At 44.7% G+C, this 14,739-nt stretch overlaps 1 long non-coding RNA gene across 1 annotated transcript; it reads right to left on the bottom strand.

The window, feature by feature from the left end:
* Positions 1–845: 845 nt before the first annotated feature.
* On the bottom strand, positions 846–5,799 carry LOC138266096 (uncharacterized). Its single transcript, XR_011199460.1, has 2 exons — positions 4,718–5,799; positions 846–2,635 (listed from the first exon to the last, which is right to left on the bottom strand). It is a non-coding gene; the product is annotated as an uncharacterized lncRNA (long non-coding RNA).
* Between the last annotated feature and the right edge of the window lie 8,940 nt (positions 5,800–14,739).

Below are 14,739 nucleotides of genomic sequence, written 5' to 3'. Positions count from 1 at the left end.
TGTCCCCACCCTTGTCAGAAGACTTACCATCCTTCTTCTTGTTGCCATCTTTGTCACCCCCGTATGAACTTTTCTGTTCACCCTTGTTCTGACCCATTTGTCTGCCTTCTTTCCCAATTCTTGGGGAGAGGTCAGATCAGAGTCCACCAGGTACTGGTGCAACAAATCAGACACACAGTTATTAAGTATAGGCTCTCTCAGGATTAAGTTATACAGGCTTTCATAATCAGTAACTTTACTGCCATGTAACCACCCCTCCAAGGCCTTCACTGAATGGTCAACAAAGTCTACCCAGTCTTGTGAAGACTCCTTTTCGGTTTCTCTGAACTTCATCCTGTACTGTTCAGTGGTTAAGCCATAACCATCTAGGAGTGCATTCTTAAGAACTGCAAAATTATTGGCATCACTTTCTTTCACAGTAAGGAGCCTATCCCTACCCTTTCCACTAAATGATAGCCATAGGATAGCAGCCCACTGCCTTTGAGGGACATCCTGTACAACACAGGCCCTCTCAAGTGCAGCAAACCACTTGTTAATGTCATCCCCCTCCTTATAAGGGGGAACTATCTTATGCAGATTCCTAGAATCATGCTCTTTTGCAGGATGACTATGGGGAATACTGCTGCTGCCACCATGGGTTTCTAAACCCAATTTCTGTCTTTCCCTCTCCACCTCTAAGGACTGCCTATCCAAATCCAGCTGTTGCTTTTTGAGCTTCAGTCTGGTTTGTTCCACTCTCAATCTATTGAGCTCCCTTTCTAACACTCTGTCATCAGGGTGGGTGGGTGTAGTGCTTTCCTCTTATTTTAGTTTCTAAGCACTAACATAACACAACAGAAATGCACTTCTGAGGTCAAAGAAGACTTTTATTGTTGTTAATTCTTCCCCAACCACAATGTTTATGAATGAATGACGAATTAGTAGCTTTCAAGTCCGCGTTAATCAAACAAAATATATCAGTTTGCAATATACACAGCAGGTTATATTTATAAGATATTGAATGCAAAGCAAAACAAATACTTCACCGTGTAGGAACTATTTACAGCTACATCTTTCTAAGGTCTGCAAGCTGAGACCCCTGTCAGCCGCGAGAAAGAGTGTCATCTACCCACACGGGATGCTGGCAACTGGCGCCAAGCTCCAGCACGAGGTCCGGCAGATTCGAATCTGACTCTCTGCAGCCTGTTACATTCGTTACAAAGGTGTGCCCCCTCCTCTCAGACCTGGGAAACTGAGCAAGCCTTTTGGAGACTGGCCAGGTCTCCAAGACTACTCCTGTTCCCAAGCTCAAGGGAAGAGAAACAACGCCCATGTACTCTCTCTTATCAGGTCTAGTCTACTGTGAGAGCAAAACATCTTGGTTCTCTGGTGCAAAAACACAGCTTGGAAAAATACAGAACTATTCTCAACTGCAATGTCTAACTCCACGTTAAAGGCAATGGGCAGCTAACCTAAATATCAAATGCAATGTCATGTTAAAGGCAATAGGCAGCTAACCTAAATATCAAATGCAATGTCTAGTGTCATGTCAAAGCCAATAGGCATCTAAGCTGAATACAAAATGCAATGTCTTATATCATGTCAAAGCCCATAGCCAGCTGAGCTGAATACAAAATGCAATGTATAATATCATGTCAAAGCCAAAAGGCAGTTAAGCTGAATACAAAGTGTAATATATGATATCATGTCAAAGCCAATAGGCAGCGGAGCTGAATACAAAATGTAATATATAATATCATGTCAAAGCCCATAGGCAGAATATCTAATAGCATGTCAAAGTCAATAGGCAGCTAAATTGAATACATCATGTCAAAGTCAATAGGCATGCAATGTCAAAGCCCATAGACGGCTAAACTGAATACAGAAAGCAATGGCTAATGCCATGTCAAAGCCAATAGGCACAATACAGAATGTAATGACTAATGCAATGTCAAAGCCCATAGACGGCTAAACTGAATACAGAAAGTAATGGCTAATGCCATGTCAAAGCCAATAGGCGGCTCAACTGAACAAAACATACCATGTGCTACTGGTGAACATTGAGCAACTAATATGCGCAGTGGTGAAACACAAAGTCATTGGTCAAAACAAAACTCCATCAAATAGCAGGACATTCCGCCCTTTGACCAATGAATTTTTGTTTCACATATCTCATATTTCAAACAAACATAAAAAAAACATCAGCACAAAAAAACATTATGATCAAAGCAATCCCTGTAAAGCAATAGAAGTGAATTAACACATTGATTTCATGACCTTTTCACATCAGATACATCTACATAGAAAAGACTGGGCAATTTTTTTTTTTTTCTGAATGAGTCTCTAATTCAACAGTGTTAGCAATTTGATGTGGCATGAGTTCTACTCATGTAAAGATGCACGGTCCACTTGAAAGGTTTGCTGGAAGATAAGCAAAAGTCAGAGTTCCATACGAGAGGGAAAAAAAAAAAAAAAACACAGCAAACAAGTTGAACTTGAACTGAAGGCGCAGTTTGCGCAAAATGGATCCATGGTGCTGGCACTTTACTCAGCCAGGTTCAGGTTGGGGATTCGGTCCCTTCCCCGACCCCACACGCACACACCGGAAGGTGGACCACACAGCGCACTCAGGGACAGTGGCGAAACGTGGTAGGATCTGCAAAAGAAACAAGTATGACTTTTCTTGCAAATAACATTTTTCATTTAAACTGCACCCTTCCTCTTTCTTTCCCTGTTTTATAATCAGCAGGACGTTTTTGGGGCCCTTTGTTATATTCTCTGCAGGTTCTGGAGGGTCACTTGGGGCTTCAGCCCACACATCAGTACTGAGGTTTTTATCTGCTGCACCACAGCTTCCCTTTTCTTGCACTGTCAGAAGGGCTGGGGCAGACTCCTTCTTTACCAAACCTCCATTCACTGCATTTTTGCCAAATTGGGCCATTCTGTCTCCAATTTGTATGAATGAATCAGATTCTTTTCTAGGTATCAGCATAATTTCGATTTTTCCTTGGTAATTTGCAGCAATCACTCTCCCTAAAACCTGATCACTTTGCCATTTCTGTCCTGGTAACTTTCCTCTCCCCAACTGCTCTGTGACTGCTTGCATGACAGATTGCTTTTGTGCATGCTGCACAGTTTTTATCAAATCTAGGGGAATGGGCATCTCTCTCATCTCTGCCCACCTGTAAGTGGCCTTTTCACATTTCTGGGGCACCCACATAGCTATCCCCACTAAGGCAGAATTCTGGGTGAACACTTCTCTCTCTGCATTTTTCTCATTAACATCTGCAAGGTAATTGAACCAGTTAGGTGCAAGCCATGTGGCTAAAACATTATCAAAGAACCAAAAATCAGCGTAAAAATGACACATCTCACGTAGCTCTTGCTTTAAAATCTGACACACATTATACAACGCTGTTCCTTCTACTGTGCCAGAAAATAACATTTCAGTCAATGAATCATTAGTAAAACAAACATGCTTTTTATCTTCAGTAGACACGAATTCAAATGGTGCACACAATTTCATTGATAATTCTTTTACCTGTGGTACTCTAGCCCTGTCTTGCAAGTACCAGATCCATTGTATGATTCTAGCTAGGGGCACTATTTTCTTTCCTTGTTCTTGATTTAAATATACATAAGTATTTCCTTCTTGCACTGCGCAGAAACCTAAAATCTGCATTATTTCATTTGCCAAATCACAAGCGCGCAGCTGCATATTATTTTTCACAGTGACCATATACAACAGTGTTAGGATTTCTCTCAAATGAGGGCTATTCTTTTTCCAAAAATCAAACAAGCTAATGAAACTCGGGGTGTCTTGCTCTAAAATCCTTCGTTTTACTTGTGCATTTTGCAACGGTAACTCGTAAATCACATTCTCGTCCGTGTTATCAGTTAAGGAATGCACTTTGGCTGCCAAAAACCCTGGCTCACACGGAAACTCAATGCAGCTCGGAGCTGTCTTAACCCCCTCATTACTGGAATGGGACAAGAAAGATTCTTCAAAAACAGCCCTTTTATAACTTTCCGTCTTATTTTGAATTATTGTATCCTGGCTAATTTGCTCACGTAAATTCCTATTTTCATGTTCCAACTTCCTACATTTCTCCTGCATTTCTCTGTAAGCAGATAAAGGTATCCAGACCTTTCTGTCATCATTACTTCCAAAACACACGTTTTCTACATATATACAACAGGAATTATTTCTCAAAACCTTATCAGGCCTTTTAGCTACACATGCATTTTCTTCTGTAATTCCCCAAACAGAAAACAATTCACAGTTTTTCTTAGCACCATCAGGCAGTTCATCAACACATGTATTCTCAGACATGGTCTGCCGTGCTACTGTGATTCTCCAAACAGAAAACAATTTCTGTAATTCTCCAAACAACAAAAAAACAATTACACTTTTAAAGTGTGCACTTAGAAATCTACTAACTCGTCAAACCCCTTTTAATCACCTCTTAATGACCGACCCCACGACTCCAGGTACCAATTGTAGTGCTTTCCTCTTATTTTAGTTTCTAAGCACTAACATAACACAACAGAAATGCACTTCTGAGGTCAAAGAAGACTTTTATTGTTGTTAATTCTTCCCCAACCACAATGTTTATGAATGAATGACGAATTAGTAGCTTTCAAGTCCGCGTTAATCAAACAAAATATATCAGTTTGCAATATACACAGCAGGTTATATTTATAAGATATTGAATGCAAAGCAAAACAAATACTTCACCGTGTAGGAACTATTTACAGCTACATCTTTCTAAGGTCTGCAAGCTGAGACCCCTGTCAGCCGCGAGAAAGAGTGTCATCTACCCACACGGGATGCTGGCAACTGGCGCCAAGCTCCAGCACGAGGTCCGGCAGATTCGAATCTGACTCTCTGCAGCCTGTTACATTCGTTACAAAGGTGTGCCCCCTCCTCTCAGACCTGGGAAACTGAGCAAGCCTTTTGGAGACTGGCCAGGTCTCCAAGACTACTCCTGTTCCCAAGCTCAAGGGAAGAGAAACAACGCCCATGTACTCTCTCTTATCAGGTCTAGTCTACTGTGAGAGCAAAACATCTTGGTTCTCTGGTGCAAAAACACAGCTTGGAAAAATACAGAACTATTCTCAACTGCAATGTCTAACTCCACGTTAAAGGCAATGGGCAGCTAACCTAAATATCAAATGCAATGTCATGTTAAAGGCAATAGGCAGCTAACCTAAATATCAAATGCAATGTCTAGTGTCATGTCAAAGCCAATAGGCATCTAAGCTGAATACAAAATGCAATGTCTTATATCATGTCAAAGCCCATAGCCAGCTGAGCTGAATACAAAATGCAATGTATAATATCATGTCAAAGCCAAAAGGCAGTTAAGCTGAATACAAAGTGTAATATATGATATCATGTCAAAGCCAATAGGCAGCGGAGCTGAATACAAAATGTAATATATAATATCATGTCAAAGCCCATAGGCAGAATATCTAATAGCATGTCAAAGTCAATAGGCAGCTAAATTGAATACATCATGTCAAAGTCAATAGGCATGCAATGTCAAAGCCCATAGACGGCTAAACTGAATACAGAAAGCAATGGCTAATGCCATGTCAAAGCCAATAGGCACAATACAGAATGTAATGACTAATGCAATGTCAAAGCCCATAGACGGCTAAACTGAATACAGAAAGTAATGGCTAATGCCATGTCAAAGCCAATAGGCGGCTCAACTGAACAAAACATACCATGTGCTACTGGTGAACATTGAGCAACTAATATGCGCAGTGGTGAAACACAAAGTCATTGGTCAAAACAAAACTCCATCAAATAGCAGGACAGTGGGTGAGGCATGTCTAGAGACAGAAGTATGCTGAGATAGAACAGAAGGAGACCTGGCCCTAACAGAAGGCACCCTAATAGCTTGACTAAGAGAAACAGCACTTCTACTATGATGAGAAGGGATACTCTTACTGTGATGTGAGACAACACTATCAGTATGGTGTGACTCTACATCAGTACCAGCTACGCTAGGTGGTTTGCTAGGGGGCAGGCTTGGAAGTTTCCCTCCCACATCTTTTGCTAGGGGTGCCCCAGAATCAGAGTGGGAACCATCAGCTAACCTTTCCACAGGAGTGCCAGCTCTGGCCTTATCCTGTTCAACAAGCATATTTACCAACAGTTCTCTAGAGGGATTCTTCCTTACACTTAAACCTCTTTCTATGCAGAGACTCCTTGCATCTTTCCAGCTAAGATTATCATAAGCAAGTTTGGACAGATCAACAGTTTGGCCTGTGCCAGACATTTTAGAAAGTGTTTAAGTGACAGAAAAAGGAAGAAAAAGGTTTTCAGAACTTTTAGAAAGACAGAAAAAAAAACTTTTAAAACTTTTTAAGAACTTTTTAGAAAGTTAGAGGTACTTTTCAGCACTTTAGAAAAGAAGTGAGAAAAGAAATGCAAAACTTTTTGGTTAGGTGTACATACACTGAACTTGTTTTGTATATTTTTCTCTTATGAAAAGTACAATGACAAAAGTGGTAAGCAGTTACAAAGCACTTATCCCACCACTGCACAACCAATGTAGGAGGCTGGACTGGCTTGTAGTGAGTACCAAGGGGAAAATCCAAAATTGTTGAGGTGGTCCATATCCCTACAGGGAATGGACTATACAGTGGAACATAGACCTGGGAGTAGCCACTCCAATGCAGATGGACTCTCCAGATATTTCCACTTAGACAATGAAGACCCATCAGGTAATGACTAGTCTTATTGTCCTTCGTTTGGGGGGGGGGTTGTGTAGGAACGTACCATCTTGCCTGGCATGCTACCCCCAGTTTTCACTGTATATATGTTGTTTTAGTTGTATGTGTCACTGGGACCCTGCCAGCCAGGGCCCCAGTGCTCATAAGTGTGCCCTGAATGTGTTACCTGTGTTATGACTAACTGTCTCACTGAGGCTCTGCTATCCAGAACCTCAGTGGTTATGCTCTCTCATTTCTTTCAAATTGTCACTAACAGGCTAGTGACCAATTTTACCAATTTACATTGGCATACTGGAACACCCTTATAATTCCCTAGTATATGGTACTGAGGTACCCAGGGTATTGGGGTTCTAGGAGATCCCTATGGGCTGCAGCATTTCTTTTGCCACCCATAGGGAGCTCTGACAATTCTTACACAGGCCTGCCACTGCAGCCTGAGTGAAATAACGTCCACGTTATTTCACAGCCATTTTACACTGCACTTAAGTAACTTATAAGTCACCTATATGTCTAACCTTTACCTGGTAAAGGTTGGGTGCTACGTTACTTAGTGTGTGGGTACCCTGGCACTAGCCAAGGTGCCCCCACATTGTTCAGGGCAAATTCCCCGGACTTTGTGAGTGCGGGGACTCCATTACACGCGTGCACTACACATAGGTCACTACCTATGTGTAGCTTCACAATGGTAACTCCGAATATGGCCATGTAACATGTCTATGATCATGGAATTGCCCCCTCTATGCCATCCTGGCATAGTTGGCACAATCCCATGATCCCACAGGTCTGTAGCTCAGACCTGGGCACTGCCAAACTGCCTTTCCTGGGGTTTCACTGCAGCTGCTGCTGCTGCCAACCCCTCAGACAGGTTTCTGCCCTCCTGGGGTCCAGCCAGGCTTGGCCCAGGAAGGCAGAACAAAGGACTTCCTCAGAGAGAGGGTGTTACACCCTCTCCCTTTGGAAAATGGTGTTAGGGCTGGGGAGGAGTAGCCTCCCCCAGCCTCTGGAAATGCTTTCATGGCACAGATGGTGCCCATTTCTGCATAAGCCAGTCTACACCGGTTCAGGGACCCCTCAGCCCTGCTCTGGCGCGAAACTGGACAAAGGAAAGGGGAGTGACCACTCCCCTGACCTGCACCTCCCCTGGGAGGTGCCCAGAGCTCCTCCAGTATGCTCCAGACCTCTGCCATCTTGGAAACAGAGGTGCTGCTGGCACACTGGACTGCTCTGAGTGGCCAGGGCCAGCAGGTGACGTCAGAGACCGCTTCTGATAGGCTCCTTCAGGTGTTGCTAGCCTATCTTCTCTCCTAAGTAGCCAAACCCTCTTTTCTGGCTATTTAGGGTCTCTGCTTTGGGGATTTCCTTAGATAACAAATGCAAGAGCTCATCAGAGTTCCTCTGCATCTCTCTCTTCACCTTCTGCCAAGGAATCGACTGCTGACCGCGCTGGAAGCCTGCAAAACTGCAACAAAGTAGCGAAGACGACTACTGCAACTCTGTAACGCTGATCCTGCCGCCTTCTCGACTGTTTTCCTGGTGGTGCATGCTGTGGGGGTAGTGTGCCTCCTCTCTGCACTAGAACCTCCGAAGAAATCTCCCGTGGGTCGACGGAATCTTCCCCCTGCTCCCGCAGGCATCAAAGAACTGCATCACCGGTACCCTGGGTCTCCTCTCAGCACGACGAGCGAGGTCCCTTGAATCCAGCAACTCTGTCCAAGTGACTCCCACAGTCCAGTGACTCTTCAGTCCAAGTTTGGTGGAAGTAAGTCCTTGCCTCCCCACGCCAGACTGCATTGCTGGGAACCGCGACTTTTGCAGCTACTCCGGCCCCTGTGCACTTCCGGCGGAAATCCTTTGTACACAGCCAAGCCTGGGTCCACGGCACTCTAACCTGCATTGCATGAATTTCTAAGTTGTGCTCCGGCGACGTGAAACTCCTTTGTGCGACTTCGGGTGAGCACCATTTCACTCCTCTTTGTAGTGCCTGTTCCGGCACTTCGGCGGGTGCTGCCTGCTTCTGAGAGGGCTCCTTTTATTGCTGGACGCCCCCTCTGTCCCCTGACGCAATTGGCGACATCCTGGTCCCTTCTGGGCTACAGCAGCATCCAAAAATGCTAACCACACGACTTGCAGCTAGCAAGGCTTGTTGGCTGTCTTTCTTCAGGATCCATCCTCCAAAGGGGAAGTCTCTATCCCTTGTCGTTCCTGCAGAATCCTAAGCTTCTACTGTCCAGTAGCAGCTTCTTTGCACCCACAGCTGGCATTTACTGGGCATCTGCCTATCTCCGACTTGCTTGTGATTTTTGGACTTGGTCCCCTTGTTCCACAGGTACCCTCGACTGGAAATCCATCATTGTTGCATTGCTGGTTTGTGTCTTTCCTGCAGAATTCCCCTATCACGACTTCTATGTCCTTTGGGGAACTTTAGTGCACTTTGCACTCACTTTTCAGGGTCTTGGGGTGGGCTATTTTTCTAACCCTAACTGTTTTCTTACAGTCCCAGCGACCCTCTACAAGGTCACATAGGTTTGGGGTCCATTCGTGGTTTGCATTCCACTTTTGGAGTATATGGTTTGTGTTGCCCCATCCCTATGTGTCCCCATTGCATCCTATTGTAACTATACATTGTTTGCACTGTTTTCTAATACTATTACTGCATATTTTGGTATTGTGTACATATATCTTGTGTATATTTGCTATCCTCATACTGAGGGTACTCACTGAGATACTTTTGGCATATTGTCATAAAAATAAAGTACCTTTATTTTTAGTATATCTGTGTATTGTGTTTTCTTATGATATTGTGCGTATGACACTAGTGGTACTGTAGGAGCTTCACTCGTCTCCTAGTTCAGCCTAAGCTGCTCTACTAAGCGACCAATATATATCAGCCTAAGCTGCTAGACACCCTATACACTAATAAGGGAAAACTGGGCCTGGTGCAAGGTGTAAGTACCACTTGGTACTCACTACAAGCCAGTCCAGCCTCCTACACTCTTGCATTCGTTATCTAAGGAATTCCCAAAGACAGAGACCCTAAATAGCCAGAAAAGAGGGTTTGGCTACTTAGGAGAGAGGATAGGCTAGCAACACCTGAAGGAGCCTATCAGAAGGAGTCTCTGACGTCACCTGCTGGCACTGGCCACTCAGAGCAGTCCAGTGTGCCAGCAGCACCTCTGTTTCCAAGATGGCAGAGGTCTGGAGCACACTGGAGGAGCTCTGGGCACCTCCCAGGGGAGGTGCAGGTTAGGGGAGTGGTCACTCCCCTTTCCTTTGTCCAGTTTCGCACCAGAGAAGGGCTGAGGGGTCCCTGAACCGGTGTAGACTGGCTTATGCAGAAATGGGCACCATCTGTGCCCATGAAAGCATTTCCAGAGGCTGGGGGAGGCTACTCCTCCCCAGCCCTAACACCATTTTCCAAAGGGAGAGGGTGTAACACCCTCTCTCTGAGGAAGTCCTTTGTTCTGCCTTCCTGGGCCAAGCCTGGCTGGACCCCAGGAGGGCAGAAACCTGTCTGAGGGATTGGCAGCAGCAGCAGCTGCAGTGAAACCCCGGGAAAGGCAGTTTGGCAGTACCAGGGTCTGTGCTAGAGACCCGTGGGATCATGGGATTGTGCCAACTATGCCAGGATGGCATAGAGGGGGCAATTCCATGATCATAGACATGTTACATGGCCATATTCGGAGTTACCATTGTGAAGCTACATATAGGTAGTGACCTATATGTAGTGCACGCGTGTAATGGTGTCCCCGCACTCACAAAGTCCAGGGAATTGGCCCTGAACAATGTGGGGGCACCTTGGCTAGTGCCAGGGTGCCCACACACTAAGTAACTTTGCACCCAACCTTTACCAGGTAAAGGTTAGACATATAGGTGACTTATAAGTTACTTAAGTGCAGTGTAAAATGGGTGTGAAATAACGTGGACGTTATTTCACTCAGGCTGCAGTGGCAGGCCTGTGTAAGAATTGTCAGAGCTCCCTATGGGTGGCAAAAGAAATGCTGCAGCCCATAGGGATCTCCTGGAACCCCAATACCCTGGGTACCTCAGTACCATATACTAGGGAATTATAAGGGTGTTCCAGTATGCCAATGTAAATTGGTAAAATTGGTCACTAGCCTGTTAGTGACAATTTGAAAGAAATGAGAGAGCATAACCACTGAGGTTCTGATTAGCAGAGCCTTAGTGAGACAGTTAGTCATAACACAGGTAACACATACAGGGCACACTTATGAGCACTGGGGCCCTGGCTAGCAGGGTCCCAGTGACACATACCACTAAAACAACATACATACAGTGAAATATGGGGGTAACATGCCAGGCAAGATGGTACTTTCCAACATTATGTGTAAACAAAATTGCTGTTAATATGTAATTGGTACTTAGCCATTGAAGTATAGTTCAGTAATGAAGTTAGAAAGATAAAGTAACATTTCCCAAGTAACTGATCACTTTAAAGTCTGTGTGTCAAAAAGATGAACGCCCAGGATTTAGAAATACAGCGATCGTTCACTTCACCTCAATGTCACAAAGTGAGGGAGTTGCGGCGTGCTCAAATGTGCTCGGGGTAGTTCCCAAAATTTCTAACCCACAGATATAGCAATAAACTTACGATTGTGTCTTCGGTCCCGTGTAGTGGACCTACCCTCAAGACGGCGTCCCGCTTCTAATGTCAAGAGGGCGCTGTCAGGGTCTCTTTTAAAGAGACGCCGCGGGAACCGGAGAGGGAATTCCTTCCGGCTTGCGCGCGTCTGGAACAGTAAAAATAAAGGAAGGACATGTATGTGGAAGGTCATAAAAATAGAATAGGGGCTCGGAGCCAAGAAGTTACATGCTCTCGAGTCGGGGAGTGAATACAAAAACAAATATGTTTGCGAAACAGTGTATTATGCACCAGGAGCGTCTTATTATAAAAACCAAAAGGGTACTGTCATTATTATTGTTGACCAACAAGGTGAAGAAAGTAAAAATGAAATAGAAAAATATGTGGTGATCAGCTTGTATTTGCCAAGGGAAAAATTAAACAATTGTTAATAATTAAACCAGTGTGGAGGTGTCTAGACACTTAGGGGGTGACCCGGCGGTCCTTGACCGCCGGGGCCAGGGTCGGCGGGAGCACCGCCAACAGGCTGGCGGTGCCCCGCAGGGCATTCTGACCGCGGCGGTTTGGCCGCGGTCAGATGCGGAAAACCGGCGGTCTCCCGCCGGTTTTCCGCTGCCCTGGAAATCCCCGTGGCGGCGCAGCTTGCTGCGCCGCCACGGGGGATTCTGACAGCCCATACTGCCATCCTGTTCCTGGCGGTTCTCCCGCCAGGAACAGGATGGCGGTATGGGTTGTCGTGGGGCCCCTGGGGGCACCTGCAGTGCCCATGCCAATGGCATGGGCACTGCAGGGGCCCCCGTAAGAGGGCCCCACTTTGTATTTCAGTGTCTGCATTGCAGACACTGAAATACGCGACGGGTGCCACTGCACCCGTCGCACCTTCCCACTCCGCCGGCTCAATTCTGAGCCGGCGTCCTCGTGGGAAGGGGGTTTTACACTGGGCTGGCGGGCGGCCTTTTGGCGGTCGCCCGCCAGCCCAGTGTAAAACTATGAATAGCCGCAGCGGTCTAACGACCGCGGTGCGGTATTCTGGAGGGAGGAAGTCTGGCGGGCGGCGGAGCTTAGAATGAGGGCCTTAGTGGATAAAATAAGTCGAGTCTATCATGACCTCTGAAAATAAAAAGGAGGTCAAGGTGACTTCATCGGTTATTTGGACATTGGACAAACAGGAATTCAAGGTCACAGTAATGGTATAAATCGTAGATATTAGGATAAAGAGGTCCATGGAATATCATCATTCAATCCATGGGTGTTAGTTCCTAATTTAAATATCCATCTTTGTTCAATTTTCAAGAGACCAATTGGGTCATTAGAGTTGATATTGGGAACATCCAAAACCACCCACCGTAGGTCATCAGGTGTATGGGGTGCTTCGAGAAAATGAGCACAAAGTTTTGTGGTAATTCTCTTGCACCTGATGTTACTTCTGTGTTCGCTAATGCGTATTTTAACAGGTCTAGTGGTCATGCCGATATAACTCAAGTCACAGGGGCATTGAATCATGTAGATGGTAGATGCAGTTTTTTGTGTTGCAATTAGTGTGTTTCTTAAGGTACCAAGTACCTATAGGGTTTAACTGCAACGTTTTCAAGTGACTGGTGAAAGGGCATACATTACAAGTGCCACAAGGATGATGCCCCACAACTGGGGGAAGATCCCAGAGTGTCCGTTGACTTGATACTTCACGTAATGGTCATGGTCGGGTGTGTACTACAATGTCCTTAATGTTAGCTGTGCATTTGAAAGCAAAAAGGGGTCTTGGTAGTTCGCTACCCCCACATGTGAGTATTGGCCATCGTTTACTTATCAGTCTCTTGATTGAATTAGACAATGGTATATAAGTGGAGACACATGTTAATCTTGTCTGAGGTGTCTTTTCAATAGTTGTGAGTAGGGCGTCCCTGTTGTTGTTCCTAGATCTCTTCCGTGCCTGGTTCACTATTTTGGAGGGGTAGTGGCATTTATAAAGTTTTCTTTCCAGCATGTCCGCCTGAAGATCAAATTCTCGGGGTGAACTACAATTTCGTCTTAGCCGTAGAAACTGGCCTACTGGTAAATTGTCCCGAAGGTATTTGGGATGGTAGCTCTCATATAATAGAAGAGAATTCCGGTCAGTAGGTTTATGGTAAATGGTAGTTGTCAATTTACCGTTGATAATGGTGATCATCAGATCTAAAAAAGGTAAGTGAGTGGCAGACACTGTAGCAGTAAACTTCAAAAAGGGATCAAGGGTATTGATCCAAGTTATGAAGTGATCTGCAATATCTAATGGACCTTGCTATATGATTAAAATGTCGTCAATGTAGCGACGCCACAATCTAATGGAGTTTGTGAAGGGATTGGTAGACGGTAATATGTACTTTTTCTCGAAATCATACATGTATAAATGTGCTAGACTTGGTGCGAAAGTGCTTCCCATCGAGGTTCCTCGTATCTGATGGTAGAATTGATCCTCAAAAAGGAAGAAATTTTCAGTTAGTGCAAGTTTTGCACAGTGTATAATGAATGAAACGGGAGTAGATAATGTTGATGATACTTCCTGAAGAGCTGACTCAATCACCTGTAGAGTCGCTGTTTGAGGAATGTTTGTATACAGCGCTTCAACGTCCAAAGTAATGATACCTTGAACCATTCCTGAGTCATTGATGGTTTCTATTAAATTCAAGACATCTTTAGTGTCTTTCAAATAAGTAGAAGAGCTGTGTACCAATGGTTGTAAAAAATTATCACAAAAAATTGAAAGGGGTTCCAAGATAGAACCCAACCCTGATACTATAGGACGTCCGGGGGGGGGGTATAATACCCTTGTGGATTTTGGGTAAACAGTAGAAGTATGGAGTCCGAGGATGAGGAGTGTCAAGGAATTCAGCCTCCTTCGGTGAAATCCACTGATTGTTCCCGGCTTCTTCAATAAGGCTTCTAATCTCGATCTGCAGTCTTCCTGTAGGGTCACTCATTATTTTGGCATAGTAAGTGGTGTCACTTAGAAGACGTAGACATTCATGTCTATATTTGGTGGAATCCATGATCACAAAGGCCCCTCCTTTGTCTGCTTGCTTAATAGTGATGTCGGGATCTAAGGCTAAGGCTCGTAGAGCCCTCTTTTCTTTAGAGGGTAAGTTGATTTAAGAATGTTTCGGGCTCAATTTGTTGATATCCGCTAGAACTGCTTTTTCAAAGGTCAAGACTTCACTAGGCATAGTTACTGGTGAAGGGACAAAACTAGAAGGTTTCCTTAAACCTGAATCAATTGTTTGTGGTGTCACGGTTTTGTCCTTGAAGAAAAAGTGTAAGCGAATCTTACGGAAAAATTGGGCAAGTTCAATGTGGAGACGGAAAAAATCTTCATCAGGGGTGGGAACAAAACCAAAACCTCTATTCAACACATTTATTTCCTCCTCTGTGAGATGACG

The sequence above is a fragment of the Pleurodeles waltl genome, chromosome 11 (genome assembly GCF_031143425.1).
Source record: "Pleurodeles waltl isolate 20211129_DDA chromosome 11, aPleWal1.hap1.20221129, whole genome shotgun sequence".
Lineage (NCBI taxonomy): Eukaryota > Metazoa > Chordata > Amphibia > Caudata > Salamandridae > Pleurodeles > Pleurodeles waltl.
The sequence above is the reverse complement of the archived record's forward strand: the minus strand, read 5'-3'. Positions and strand labels throughout refer to the sequence as shown.